Source organism: Cottoperca gobio, chromosome 16, assembly GCF_900634415.1.
Source record: "Cottoperca gobio chromosome 16, fCotGob3.1, whole genome shotgun sequence".
In the NCBI taxonomy this organism is placed as follows: domain Eukaryota; kingdom Metazoa; phylum Chordata; class Actinopteri; order Perciformes; family Bovichtidae; genus Cottoperca; species Cottoperca gobio.
In genome coordinates this window covers 15,589,448-15,605,283 of record NC_041370.1, presented here as the reverse complement: position 1 = coordinate 15,605,283, position 15,836 = coordinate 15,589,448, and the positions used below count along the sequence as shown (strand labels likewise).

Here is a 15,836-nt window from a genome sequence, read left to right as displayed (position 1 = left end):
CGTCAAAGCCCCTACCCATTTCCGAGCTTGATTGCCAACAGTCGAGGGCAAAACATGCACACGCACGCACACGCACACACACACACACACACACACACACACACACACACACACACACACACACACACACACACACACACACACACAATAAACACAGTGTGACATCAGTTTCACTGCAGGCATTTTGATAACACCTCAGACCGCTCAGCACTGCTCTGCCAGAGCCTCTCTCAGGTATCTCTCTCAGGCTTAAGGTGGGTGGTGACAGTGTGTGTCTGTAAGTGCAGTCACTATGAACTTGGTGTTAATGCTTCTACATCATTCATCTCTTTAATCAGATCATGCATAACCAGGATCCTGCCTTTGAAGGAACACAGCATGATGTGATTTAGGGATGTTGTAATGTAGCAGCCTGCACTCCTACAAAGTGATGTCAACACACAACGAAAGCTTCGTGAATTATGTTTTTCGAGGGAAACATATTTTCTCCTGAATTACGTTTGTTTGTGAGATATCACAAATACATTTCTAATAATAGTCCGTGGAAGTCCGCAAAGCCAGGAGATGGGGATGGATGGTTGGGTCAAGCACAAATGTCAATGGTCTCTTATTTTACTTTACTTTCGTTACTTGAATAACAAACATACTTATTTTTAACCAAACCATGATGTTTTACTAAACCTAACCAAGTAGTTATGTTGCATTTTTGTTTTGTTTTGTTTCAATTTACAACATTAACCACGTGTGTTTAAAACAGCAACTGCAATCCATTAGAAAAGTAATGTCCCTCAAAACGTTATTGAGAATGCAGGTTAGTTGTATGGTAGCGTTATTTTGAAGGAGACAGGGTTGAATGTAGATACCCAGGCCATTGTGTCTGCCATCTGTATAAATTATAGCGGTAAAGCCTAGATAAGCATTGCCAAAGGTCAAACTGTGTTTTCATTTATTATGTGCTTAATACTGAAGTAATTTAAAATATGAATAGGATCAGAGACCTGATGAAAGTGGAATGGAAGGTCCTGTGTCATAGTTTGTAAAAGCAACAAAAATAGTCCAAGCAAAGCACTCAATTGTCGTTGTTTATATATGTTACACAAATAAAATCATATTCAACAAATACAATGAAAAGTGACAGAAAACACAAATCCCCTGAGGGTGGCTTAGACTGGAGATTAAGTGCTTATGGGCTTTCATGGATGTTTGCGTGCTGAAAAGTAAAACAAATTTCACCAAAATGAGTAGCTGTCCTAAGCATCAGTCTATCTGCTGTCCTAGATTTCTCTAAATGACCAGTGAACTTGATCCCGTACGTAAGCGAACACTCAAACAGACACACAAATCACTTGAGTCATGTCAGTATACTGTGACAAAGAGAACCAAAGCTCTTCTTCACGCCAACAGCTCGCTGCAACACATCACTTTGAATTACTCAGTTAAAATTGTGTTAAATTACAGCTGTACAAAAACAATTCCAAAGAAAAATCCTGATTGATTCTAAGTGAAATCTAAATGTTACACTAAACCTCACTGAAAACAGTTACATATTAGGTAACAAATGTTCATACATATGTACTATTTTCTCAATTACATAAGTTCCTATAATCAAATTAAATAATAATAAATAAAAAAGCTGCTAGCTTCCCAGATGTGATTAATGAAGTGAGAGTCTCAGTCGACCCCTCTGATCTGCACCAAGGCCGCATAGGACTACAGCTATAGAGGCCTGAGGCAGTGTGCATGTTTTTGTGTGTTGATGGGTGAATGAGAAAAGGAGGTGTGCGTGTGTGTTGCAGTCTGTTTTGAAGTGTGTTTATGCATATGCACACGTTCATGTGTGTAAATGTGTGTGTGTTTGTCTGTGAGTGCACTGGAAGCAACATACCCTGAGGCTGTGACAGACGGACTCTAAACCACGTTACCCACACACCCCACTGCCTCGCTTAATAGTGCATGAGATAAGAACATTTGGACTTCAAAATAAGCCTCCCACCCCTCCACCACCGACCACTCCTCCATGGGAAATTGACTTTTATGACTCCCCAGATTGAGACAATGGCTCTAATGATTTAGATTGTTGAAAGGAATTCCATGTCAACAACTGAATAGGTTGACTAGGAAACCCAATACAAACACAGACACACTCAGTGGCTCAGCAATACAGTATGGGTGAAACTGCACACTTTGTGAACGCACACACGGAGACAAGCACATGCTGTACACATATGTGACAAGCGCAGAAAAAACAGACATGTAGATAAACAGACATACACTGGCATAGATGCACGGGCAGACGCATTGCACTCATGGACATGAACACATGGACATCAATGGACATAAACAAGCTGGCACACAAACACACCACATTCTGTTACGTCCATTGAGATTTACTGTGTACAAAATATTAGGTCCACCTGGTCTTTCCATCTGATCAACTCATCAGGTGCGGTCTGTGTGAGAGGCAGTAGACTAGAAAAGTAGGTTACATGGAAATGTATTTTACTCCCAACAGTGTTGATATAACAGAAGGACAGTTTCGTGTGCACAGAGTCAGGTAAACAAATTATAATATGTAATGGACTTAAATAACATTCATGTACCCGTCCCAACACTGGAATGCTGGTTAAATCTCCCTCTGCTGCAGTTAAGCGAGTGTGGTAACCCCAAAGAATGAGCAAAGTAAGCCTAAACTTAGTCCAAAAGTAATAAATCATCATTTGTCCAGTGCAAGTCAGAGGTAATCTGAGCAGTGAAACCTTCTGAAGCGGCAAACTCTCACAGAGATCAGATGAACACATGTGACTCTGCAAGACAGTGACTCAGTCAGAGAGTGGCAGTGCACACCTGCAAAAAAAGGGGTTGATGCACAAACCATTATGAACATGAACTAAACTATAACATTGACCTAAGGACACCTAAAGAGAGAGTAAGAGAGAAAGTATTAAAAACCCAACACTGGTAACAAGACACTTGAGCAGCTTAATGCAGTAATGCAGACAGAGTGGGAGGAAAAGGCAGACAGAGACGCACAGCCAGAAACGTATAGAGAGAAAGAAATAGCAACAGACACGCAGCCAGCCAGAAAGGCAGCCAGATCCAGATCAAGATATATAGTGAGGAAGAGAGGAAAAAGACAGGCATCCCAAGTGTCACAGGCGGGCCGCATTGGCGCAAGGAAACTTAAAGCGCAAATTCTGGAAGACAGCAATGCATACCAGCATGAAACAAAAAGAGAGACAGAGAGAGGCTGGAGGGAAGAAAGTCAAAGTGTAACTAGAGCGGAGAGAAAAAGAGAAAAAGTGACAGAAGAGGTTCGGCAAGTGCATGAGTGAGAGCTTGAGATGATGAGAGGGACATACACACACACTGATAGAGAGAGCATAACTCAGCAGGGATTATTACATTCTTGTAAGGGCACAGTCCAACAGAAAAAAAGAAATACTCTACATGACAAGGACAACTTGTCTTTCCTCCACACTCTCTTTAGCTCGCGTTCTGAGGCTGTGAAACAGGCTGCAAACCAGCCTGTCAGCCAACCAGATTACCAGCCGTCCACACTGTAAAAGATTACTGCAGCAAACTATAAACTTTGTTGGATTTACAGAGTCTGTTAAGGACATTACACAGGGACTGCTCTTACTTCTGCTGAGACTGTGTGTCCCAGAATGCACTCTTTTTTTTGCAGAAATAACGACGCCACTTGTTTTCATCAAATTAGATGTGTTTTGCTATTACAAAGTATGGCTATATTTTTAGATTCTTTGGAAGCTCCTGGGACAGATGAGTCAGCACAAAATGACAGCATATTATCAGTCTACCAGACTAAGTTCCTCTGAGACAAGAATAATACAGACCCTTGTCTAAAAGTCTGGAGTTACCCTTTCAAGTGAATGCAAATTGGTACCTTAAGTTTTCGAAGAGTAATGTTAACATTTGTGGCTAGTTCAGTTGCTGTCACTGTCGAATTTGCATTTCTGTCTCGCATCCTTTCTGTCAGTGTGGAGCAGAGTGAACTGTCGGTGAACTGAGGAGGAGGCTGGCTCAGTGCTCTCACTGTCGACTGTGGCACTGCAAAATCTCACTGTGCATGTGTGTGATAGGGAAAATCAGACAGAGAAAGAGATAAAGAGGCAGGGAGGAGGGGAATGCAAGGGGGAAAAGAAAGACGGAACAAATTACAAATATATAGTAGGAAAGGGAGTAAAATGGAGAGAGAGAAGTTGTAAACATCTATTTGCGAGCGACCTTATAACTGCGTGCTTTCATACTGAATATCTGTGTGTCTGAGTGGCCAAAAGTTCACTGTGTCAGCAGCTCTCACTACCACACACAGCTGAGGACATCAGAGACTTATTAGCTGGTAAAGCAGCTTCTGCCTATCTATATACAAACAACAGCAACAAAGAGAGCCACACACACACACACACACACACACACACACACACACACACACACACACACAACAAACAGCAGGGAAAAAAGAGGCTCACAAATGAACACAGAATTACTGATGCACATTACATTACAGTTGCACAAATATGCATACTGTTGAGGCTGGAAGTGGATTATCTACCCAACCCAACTGAAAAGTAGTCTGCCTGCTGCACAGGGATTAACTTTGTATGTGCAAGAATATTCAAATGAATCTGAATTTAATTTTAGCCATGAACGAGGCCAGTCAGGTTCCTGTAGGCTGCCTGAGGTGATGATGTGAAGGCATGTAATTTGGAATAAAAAGAAAATGAGTCACATTAATGGACAATTAAGTTGCATGTGAATATTATTTAATTCCCTCTAGGCCAATTAAGGTGTTTGCATGGACCCACTTCAATTTAGAAAGAGAGTTATTAGCTTGAGTGTAACATACTGTAGCTCCAGCAGTTACACTAGTTACATGACAAATGTCCATTTAAGAAGTGAATTAGTATGATTAGCTTTGATTAAGCCGACGTGTTTATATAATAGGGACAGCTTCATTTTTGGATCGTTAACTGAGGACTTTCGGGTTTCCAAGCGAGGATAGGATGCCGACAAATTCCACTCGCATGTCTACCCTCTAACAGTTATCTGAAAGCTAACCCTGCCTGTCTGTCAGAGAGTGCAGGCTAACAGGTTAATGCATAATTGAAAGCATGACTCATGCTTACTCAACTCATTTCTCTGCTGAGGATGACACCTTGACCTTGTCCGGAAAAGAATTTGTGTCCACTGTGATTCAGCACTGGTGGGTTAGTCCTAATAAGATCCGTGGCTTCATGTTGGGGTGTTGTGAACATTGCCACAGGCCATACCAAATGCTGTGTGTGTGTGTGTGTGTGTGTGTGTGTGTGTGTGTGTGTGTGTGTGTGTGTGTGTGTGTGTGTGTGTGTGTGTGCGTGATCATTTCAGTGCCTGAGATTGTCAGCGAGTCACACACACATACAGTACACACAGTTTGAGTCAGAATGTAATTTTATTTAGCAAGGACATATACAAGTACCATGAATGTGACCTTGTGAACTGGCACTGGCAACACAGCATAGTACAGAATAGCTAACGGCTGAAACATAGTAATTAGATGCATAATAATTAAGAGCAGTGCATGACTTGGCCTTATTCAGCCACATTCCCACTAGAGATTAAACATTGACCTCATATGAAAATATCTAAAAAGAAATATGTCAGCCTTTATTCTCTTTTATATTGTCTGTGAAAAGCTTTTCCTTTGACCTTGTGCAAATTGGACCAACTCACATTAGTGGAAGATTACTGTAGGTGAAAATAACAATTAAGTTACCTTGCCACGTTTTCAAATATATATGTTTATTTAAATAAGTATGTCCATTATTTGAAAGTGCTCTCAAATTAAATTCAAACTCCCACTACTGTGTTGTGCCATGTTTCAAAAGAAAGTGCGCTTGTATCAAGAAGTATTCAGTTTACAGGCTGTATCCAGCATGGAACTAGTACATTATTGAGAGCTAGGGCATTTACTTGAGTTTATTCAGCCCATTTCCAGGCACTCAGATTATGCCTCGCACTGGACTGGAAAATCGTGTCAGTGCAAATACTCTTACGGGAAGGCTTTCATAGTCTGATGCATAATCTGCCTCCTGGAAATCCAACGTTTTACATTAACCATCACATGTCTATAAATGGCAAGGCCGTATATGAAGATTCCCGAACATGAATGATCTCTCATGCAGATTATTAAAAGTAGAGTGCAGCAATCACTGATACCTTTGTAGTCATTGTACAGTATGCTATTACATCATCATACAGCATTATAATTACCATGATGTCAGCAAAATGAGCATCTGAGAGAAGAAGATTTGGATGGTCAGTATTAAAATAAAAGCGGAGTTGATCAATTAAGATGCGCTGATGTAGCAATCAAGAGCTCGGGAAATGTATTTGATAGGGATGGCAAAAAACTAGAGTTATAGGCTGTGTTTGAAATCAAAACATACTATTCATATTAGGTTAGACGTCAAATTAAATATGTAGCGCTTACCGATTTATGTATGGAGAAATTGATGTATACTAGATTAGCAAGACTTTCTGAGTATGAGACGTGAGCTAACTGGATATACTCAACCGGCCAAAAGTGCAATGCGGCTCTTCAGACTGTCCGATGGCGAACTGTGAAGCAGATGGTTCTAATAATTACCCGTTGGATAAAATGATAAGAAATGATGGCGAGTGATGGTAAGGTACAATTACGAGGAAAAACGCGGGAGCTTAGATACATAAAATAAAATATTAAATAATTTGCCTTAAAAAATTGGAAGTTTGAGAGGTGATGTTGATTTACATTTAACAACTTTCATTCAACAGTAGCTTGGACGGGTAACGTCTGATCAATACAGTCATGTGATGCAGGGAAGCTGTATTGCTTGTATTTACTTCATTAGGAACAGTCTGCTACTAATGGCGTTCTTCATTTTTAATTAAGTAGGCAGTATACAGTATATACTGATTGAGTATGTAGCATTCAGTATGTTAGTATGTGATTTCGAACACAGCCACAGAATGGGCTCTTAAAGCAGCATGTACGAACATATTTAAACAAATCCCGGTGCAGTTGACATGTTGTTCGGTCTGGATGTTGTCAGGCTGCTATCACTGGATGTCTTCAGTTATCTCTCCCAGGTACGAATACAGCAATGAGCAAGAGGATGCAGAGATCTTCATCCCACACTGTAATATAGGTATGAAACATATAATATTGGTTGCATGCATACAAAAGAAGAAAGGTGTGTGTTATACCCACAAAGGTAGAGACTGGGACATTTTAAAGTCTGATATCTCAGCTAGTGTTACAGGACATAATCTGATTTATCACACCATACCCAGCTAAGCTTAAAGATATCTACATCAAAACAGATCTGATTCAGCACTAGCCAAGCATAGTAAACAGTCCTGACAAGGTGCTATGCATAAAAAAAAATCTAAAAAAGATATATCGCCAGATAATATTTTGGATTAGCTTGCTCGACCATCACTGCCCCAATCAAGGCAAGCATACAACACACAGCATCACATAAATACACACAAAGATATTACTTTAGGTATTCAAGTTAAAATGCTTCCTGTTTAATACCGATATGTCACCTCACTTTAATCTGACAGCTATATCTAAACAACATTACAGCTCATCACAATACCTCCAGGAAAATAGCTCTAAGCTCTCAAATAGGCACATTACCGCAGATTAGCATTATACAGTACCATATCAACTTTATACATGTGTTTTATATTTAGTTTTTCAAGCTGTTAGAAAATTAACTATATAAAAAAATGTGGGATTGTATTATCTAAAACAAAGGAGGGAAAGACAGAAAAAACATTTGAAAGTGACACTTATAGGGCAGCAGCATTGGAGTTTCTGCTCATTTATTGAATTCCCTAATGGTTTTACATCACCATAGATTCTTAGTCATTCTCCTGTGATTTAATCCCTTTATGAAATGCTTGCTATTTTGCTGTGATCTTCTTTTTTTAGTAAATATTTTAAATAATTACTGTCAAAATATTTTACATTCTCAGAAAATCAGAGGGTGCCAGCAATTTCAAAGGGAACTGTAGGATTTAATTTTCCTTTTAGTTTACAGACTGCAAAATAGCCGTCAGACGCTTTACTTTGTGTTTAACTGGGTTGTGTCTGACAGTTAAGGCAGGTTACTATATGACGCAGATAAACATTACTTTCTGGCTGCCAGAAATGTGGAAAGGATGACACAACATAGATTTGTTTCCAAGTAGGAAAAGGATGTAAACAGCCTCCTGCTGTTTTGTTTTATCTCAGCTCTTGCATACACGAACTTATACACAACCTGAAAAAATGAACGGCCCTACTTTGAGTTATAAAGAAAACATTGCACGTGTGTAAAAGTATTTTCAAAGTCTGGTAGAAAAAGTGCTGCCCACTGACCAACAAGGTCAAGGACAGTTCCTACTATGCAACTGCTACGTCCCTTCAAACTCATAGCAAAGAAGATGCAATGATCCATATCAGTATTGGTCAGGGTACGATGGAAGCAGCCCCCACTATTAACAGTCCAAGCGATCTCCTTAAAAAATTATGTTATGAAACAACAACATTGCAATCAATTATATTTAGAAATACTTTAATTTTGTCCCAGATTAGGTTTGTTTTTGACGTATCACAAATACATTGCCGATTAAGGTCCGCGGGACGTACAGAGGAGGTTGGCGTGGATTGGTGGGTCAAATAAACGGAGGACTTTCTTCCCGGAGACCACTGGTCATGTCTCGAGTGAAACCTTATTTTAATTTAAGTCTGTAACTTCAATAACGTAACAAACATACTCAAACCCCGATCTTTCACTAAACCTTACCAAGAAAGCTAATTCTGTTGCTGAAACGTATCCGAGTAGTTATATTGCGTTTTTGTTTTGTTTAAATTGACAATGCTAACCACGCGTTTAAAATTGTGTTTGTAATGCTGGAGAAAATATGTTTCCCTTGAAACATTATTGAGAATGCAGTTTAGTTGTATGTTTACGTAATGTTGTAGGGGATAAGGTTGGTCCAAAAGACAAGTCACAGCAATAGCACCGTCCTAAGGGGTAGCGTCTAGGGTGGGCATGGCACCACAGCAGGAACTTCCGCAGGAAGCAGATACTAGAGTCAAGGTGCTGTCCTCAGCATAACCACCTCCCACACACCTGCGTCAGTGGATAAGAAAGGAGTGGAGCTATAAGTTTAAGTGTGGGGCAGGCGGGGGGTCAACCAAACACAACAAACCAAGAGCCATGGGCAACTATCCTAATCCTCCCACTCTCGGAGGCTTGATTTATCGCTGTATGTGCTCAAACATGTTTGTTCTCTCTACAAAAGGGATAGTCAGATCATGTACTCCCACGCAAGACTTGACAGTACTACCGTTCCTTACTCTCCTCCAAGTTGATGGTCAAGCTGGGTCTCCGTCATTGGCGGCAACTTTGCTCTTTATTACCTAGTTTGACACCACTATGGATCAATTAGCTTGAGACATGTTTCATTGCAATTACATAATACATTACATTACATCCTTCACTAAGACACAGCAGGAACCTTCCTTGCTTCTGGTTTTCAAGCTGGAAAACATGGTAGATGTTCAGGAAAAACTAGTTCAGATTCCTCCAAATCTATTCAATTAAGACTACACAAATGCACAGGCTGTACAGGCTCACAGAGGGGACACAGACAAAGGCACAACCATGTTCTAAGTTGCTATTATGGTCCATTTGACGCAAATGAATCAATGTGCAAAGGGATGTATGGGAATCTTTTTACAGACACTGACACTAAATTCAGAAATCACTGATGGAAAAGGATGGTAACTGATGGGGGGGGGAGTTTGGTGCTGGGGGTATTAAATATGAAGGAGTGGTTAGGTCTGCAAAAAAGAATTGAATAACAATAACCAATATGGTGAAACAAAACAAAGAGGATAGTGCCACCTATACAATCTAAAAGTCTGAGAAAGAGGCAAGCACAATAATTGACCGGCTGTATTGTATTGAAAGTGTGATGCAAAAACAGAATAAGTGCGTACATAAAAACTGTTACCAAAGTGATTTCCTGTGTCTTTATTATAGTATTAAACCAGAGTACTCAGCAGTACTGGTATCACTGTGCCTTCAGTATACAAGCCAGTGTTCATCCTCTAATGACGTGTGGGTGTGTGTGTGTTTGTGTTCATAAAATCACTGCTTCTTAATCTCCTAACTACCAGACAACAACAGATTTGTCTGTGATAAAATCCTGGTCTTTACACGTCTGTCTGTCTACCAAGCAAGTCTATCGTCATACGTGCGTCTGTGTGTTGTTGCTCTGTGTGTTCCCATGTGGGTTTTCCTAATGCATGGCTGTACGTGTGTGTATGTGTGTGTGTGGGGGGGGGGGGGGTTTAGCTTTGATAAAACCCCAGTCTTTAGAGGGATTATCTATTCATCCCCAGACAGCAACATGCTGTGCATTTATGGAGGTGATAAGTTGAACTGTAATAGACAGACAACTGGCTGACGCTCTTATTGGAAACTGTGTCGCTATATCTACACCTGTGCTAGGAGGAGGTGAAGAAAGCAATATCTTCAGGAGCAGTTAGACCTGCTGCGTGACACACCATGTGCGCTCCCATCCAGTGAATTTTGATTTGGCGCTTACCTTTATGAGTTTTCCGACTTGTTTGTCATGCTATTGTATGCCGTTTGGTTTTGAGTCCACTAACATCCCAGAGGGCAAATGTGCAGTAGGCAGAAAAGATTAAGCAAACAATGCAGCACACAGCAAGACATTAACATTTACACCCAAACATAAAATAACTAAATAGCAATCTACATGACAAAGTCCTGTCCTCATCTTCCCTCAGAGATCTAAATCCTTGCCTTTCCGCACTAAAAGCAATAACAATGTTCTAGGTGGATTTCAGTCATTGCACCAATATTTAAAATTATCCTCCAGCTATTTCTCACAGCATGATTTGAATTCTTCAAACTAGGACCAAATCCCTCCAAAGGTCATGCAATGGTGGATGCAGGCTGGATGGTTTTCAGGTCACAGCAGTAAAGTAAATCGGTTCAGCTACTATTTGCCAAAGCAAACCTTGTGTAGCTCATGAGCTCATTCCAATATTACCGATATCTAGGAAAAAGCCTTTCAGTTACCAGTCTTATTGGCTGTAAAGAGTGAGGAAGCTCTGGAGGACTATGTTTTCCGTAAACTCAGTCACAGTCAGAAATAAAAATGATTACCCCACTCCGTCATGGTGAGAGAATTACTATAAACTGAAGAGAGACAGATATAAAGAGCACTATAAAGCTTGCTATCTGTCTTGTCCTTTTCCTCTCTCTTCTCTCCCCCTTCCCTCTCCTTCTGTCTCACTTTTTCTCTCCATCTCTCTCTCTCTCTCGCTCCCTCCTTTCTTTCCTACCCACCATTTACCCCCATGTCTCTTTTCCGTGCTTCATCTCCCTATGTTCCCTCTCTATCTCTCCCTCTCCTCCTTCAAACGTTCTGTCTTGTGCGCAGTCATAAAGAAATAATTTATTCCTATCCCCCCCAGTGCGGGTATGTATTAGCATGGCAGCAGAGCACGTTAACTTATCTCGTGGCTACAGGCGCTGAGTGGTAAAACTAAGCTGTGATAGTTTGCAAAAGGATGACCACAGAATGCCTGTAGCTCGGAGAATCAGGACTGTCGTCATGATTAGTGATGGTGGGCCTAATGTTTTACTGCACCGTAATTTACTGTACTGTACCCACAGTGTAGAGTCCTGAATGACTTGCTGGTGTTCACAAAGGGAACATCAACCAAAATTCAACCAAATTATTATCTTTGCTATTTTTGAGCACTTAATCGATTGAGTCAATTTTTTTTTTTGTCATACAAAATCAGTTTGAGCGGCTGTTGCACTTTTAAGATCCAGCTTGAAATGTATTTGTCCATCTGTCAGTGGTTGAATCAGAGCATCAAAAAGTATGTTTCAGACTGCAAAAATTGTATGAATTTAAAAAAGCACAATGTAAACATAAACAGCAGTGTGTCATGTGTAAATATAAATTACTGCAAAAACAGATTTGACCTTAACTATGCATTAAAGTGATTTCATGTATTTCCCACAAGCTACATGCAATGATTGGTAGAACTAAAGCTGATAGCTTTCCTGAGGCTGACCACAGAATGTCTGAGAGAATTAGGCTTACGGTGGTGATTAGTTATTCTAGGACTGATATTCTAGTCTAATGTACTTTGCATAACATCAGGCCAGCTCACAGACATGCCATGCTTTAAAAAAAGAAAAACTAGAAAAGAATAACGCAGACTATAGAATACACTGATGTCTGTAGGATTGGTCTCAATGTGCTACTTTGCTCCACCACCGGAATAGCCTTTGTGTTCATAATCAGACTTCACCAGAAAAAAAGAATGAAGTACTTTATATTAGTGTAATAGCAAATACAGATGGGATGAGAGATTATGGTGACACAGATTTAGTTGTGCATATGCTGCAGACACAGAGATGGTGTGAAACCATTGCCCATTTTAATGAGCATTCCAGCTTAGAGGGATATTGAGACTTCAGAGCTGGAAGATGCCACAGATTGCTGTGCAAATGTTGTCCCATGTAACTCAATGGATTAGGTTTAGAAGCTCAACTCCCACTGGGACGTCTGTACAAATAAAAAAAGGCATTTTCTCATAAAGCGTCCACCAAATATCAAATGTTATGAAAACTGCACTGTACTTGATAATGGCATTACCGATAAGCAATGTAATTAAGCTACACACAGTGGAGCAGACTGTATTATAGCAGAAAGCATGCCTGCGCGATGCTTATTAAGAGCTCAGTGCTGGGCCTGTCACAGCGGTTAGTTCTGCTGAACTTGATGTTTCTGTTTTACTCACAAGTTCATTAACTGGGTTAGGGTTAGGCTCGTATTCTACAGTAGGTACATAGTAGGGAAGGATGGTTGTGGAACTCCAAATGTTTTAAGAAGAACTGTATCTGTCGAGCATCGGATCTACTTACACATGTTATGAAAAAGGCAAAAATGACACACATATATTATTTGTATGTAAAGCTACAATGCGTGCATACAGAATTAGAAACAATTGATTCTGTATTGCAAACACATTAACATGTCTCTCTCTTGCATCCTCTGTCCCTACTTCCTGTAGATGCCTGACTCATCAGAACCCATCCTCTACCACTGACCTACATCTGTTCCACCTGTGTGTGACAGTGTTGACTGACCCACATTCCCACTGATCCTGAGCCTGTTCCACAACAAAAGCAGAAGGCAGGTAAATGTCATGTTTTCCCAGAGTCTTAAAACGCTACTGTTCGCAAGTACGGGTTGATTGTCGTTAAGCTGACATCGATATTGTCAGGTAGTCTTATGTTCTTTTCCCTATGAATGTGATGTTTTTGGTTGAATCAAGGTCATTTATTTTCTGTTATTTAGCCTTTAAAAGCATACGCTAATTTACTGCCACCTAAAAAAAATCAGTTGGCTAAGTGTACCACTTCGATAATTTATCTTCACCAGCCTGAATGTAGTTTCCTCCCATACACATTTGCATCTAACACTTCAAGGCCTGATGCATTTTTGGCTAATTATTAATGTAAACAACAAAAATGTTTTCTCTCCCCACTCCTCAAGTTGTTCCTTGCATATGTTGTTCCAGTAATAAACAAGCTATTTCTGAGCGGACACAGGAGATTAAAATCAGAGCACACAGCCAAGAGCAACATCTCTGTGTCTTTGCCTCTCTCTGCAGCAGAGTACGGCATGGTGAGAATGTGATGCTGTTGCAGGACCATGTGGGCTGCCATGCACAGAGGCCGGAGGCGGAGCTTGGATGTCGACAAGTACCACTGCATGCTCTCATTGGCCCTCAATGACATCATTGATAAGGCGAGTCTTGCTCTCTCTCTCTCTCCTTCACACTGGCAGAAGTATAAGCACAGGTTAAGAGGGCTGACTGCATCTCTCATGGCTTTTTTCCAAGATTTAACAGCCTAAATTAACAGCTGCATAAAAACAGGCTATATAAATTAATCTTCTTCATTTCAGAGCTTCCTCTCGCCTGTTCTGCCTGAACTAAAGGAAGAAACATTTGCAACAATACCACAGGTCAGATGACAATTCACGCAACTGCTGTGCACTTGTAAATCAAATTAGTTCAAGTTCAAGTTTCAGTTGTATTTGTCACGTGTTGGTTAACACAGGGTCAATGGTACAATGAAATTTTTTGACGAGAGAACGGGTCAGTTCAGCAATAAAACTACTAGCTGCATAAAAGAGCACTAGTCATATAAAAGCAACTACAACTGCTACACCTCAAAGCAAATGTTACACATAAGAACTGACTGAGAACAAATGAATTAGGCCCAACACGTTGCACTGGTTAAGTCAAGTTAAGTAAAACTTAATAAAGTTTGTATACAAAATCTGATCAGTCAGGAAAAGGTATGGTCTTGTCAAATTAAAAATAAAGGTTTATGTAGTGTATACCAAGAACTATGCATGTAGCCTATCAATAATTGTCAACATTCAATTATTTAATAATTACATATTTGCAGCAAATAGGCTAGTGAACATGTAGAGCCTCAAACGTTTGCCTTTAAATTGTCCGTGTTCATGAGATTCTTTATTGGGTTTCGATCTGTGAAAAGTCAACCCTGCAAGTTGTGTCGACCATTTGCAAAATTCCAGGCTGTAGTAACGTTTTTGTATCCATAAAATAAAGTTCAGATTCCAGATTGTCCAAACTGTTTGTATTGACTTCATTTCTGGTGAGCGATGACTTGTGACTGACATGATATGATGAACCGGGGAATGACATAATCACATTATGGTTGTCTCCAAAACTACCACAGGTAAGAGGAAAAATGCTGAGAATGGTCCAATGCATATATATATATAAATATATATACAGTATATATATATATATATATATATATATATATATATATATATATATATATATATATATATATATATATACAGTATATAAATATATGTACAGTATATATAAATATATATACAGTATCTTTATTTCTTTTTTCTTTTTATGTACCTCAAAATACATTCTTATCAAATGCATCTCAATTTTATTTCTTGCCCTTGAAACAGCTTTGTGTTAGTGTACCATGAATAGCCACGTAAAGGGGAAACCCAGCAAAAATTCAACTGATATTAATGTGAAATAAATAGAGGTGTGTGTGTTGGGGGGATTTACTTGTCAATTTTGTTTCCAACTGAGCAAGACAAACAAACAAGGAGTTGAACAAGTTCCACAACTCAGAACAAAGTAATATTACCTACCCATGCGAAGGGCCGAGGAGGATCACAAATGCAATATCCTGCTATCCCAGTGACTTTGGGCTGGAAAGTTGTCTTGTGGAGAGACACACTACATATTTTTTATAATCCTCAAAGTCTCCATGAGTTTCAGAGTTCCAAGTCTGCCTAAAATGCATCCCGCTTGGCACTGCTGCTCCTGAAGTTTAAATCCTTCTGAGAAGAGTCTTCACCTTCTCCAAAAGAAAACTGCACAGTCTCTTAATCCTCCTCTGCGTCTTAAAAGCCACTTGATAGGTGACTCTGTACATCTTCCATGTTATTTCCACTTCTCCTTCTTTTTGCCATAACCTCCAACAGGAGACAAACGCTTTGCTGGTTAATCTGGTGTTAAAATCCACCTAAAGACAGATCCCAGAGGAATCAAGGAAAAAAGATTGAAAGCATTAAAACTTTATGTAAGTGCAACACATATGTTCATTGCTTAAAACTGGTTAAATAAACAAAAAGAAAATGAATGAATGATACATTATATGATA

General features: G+C 39.8%; 1 long non-coding RNA gene across 2 annotated transcripts in view; it reads right to left on the bottom strand.

Annotated features, from left to right (window-relative positions):
- Positions 1-15,836, bottom strand: part of LOC115021854 (uncharacterized) — a 102,057-nt gene that overhangs the window by 84,797 nt on the left and 1,424 nt on the right. For both annotated transcript variants that reach the window (XR_003833760.1, XR_003833761.1), the window contains exon 2: positions 15,322-15,698. This is a non-coding gene — a long non-coding RNA (uncharacterized LOC115021854). The remainder of the gene's footprint in view (positions 1-15,321; positions 15,699-15,836) is intronic.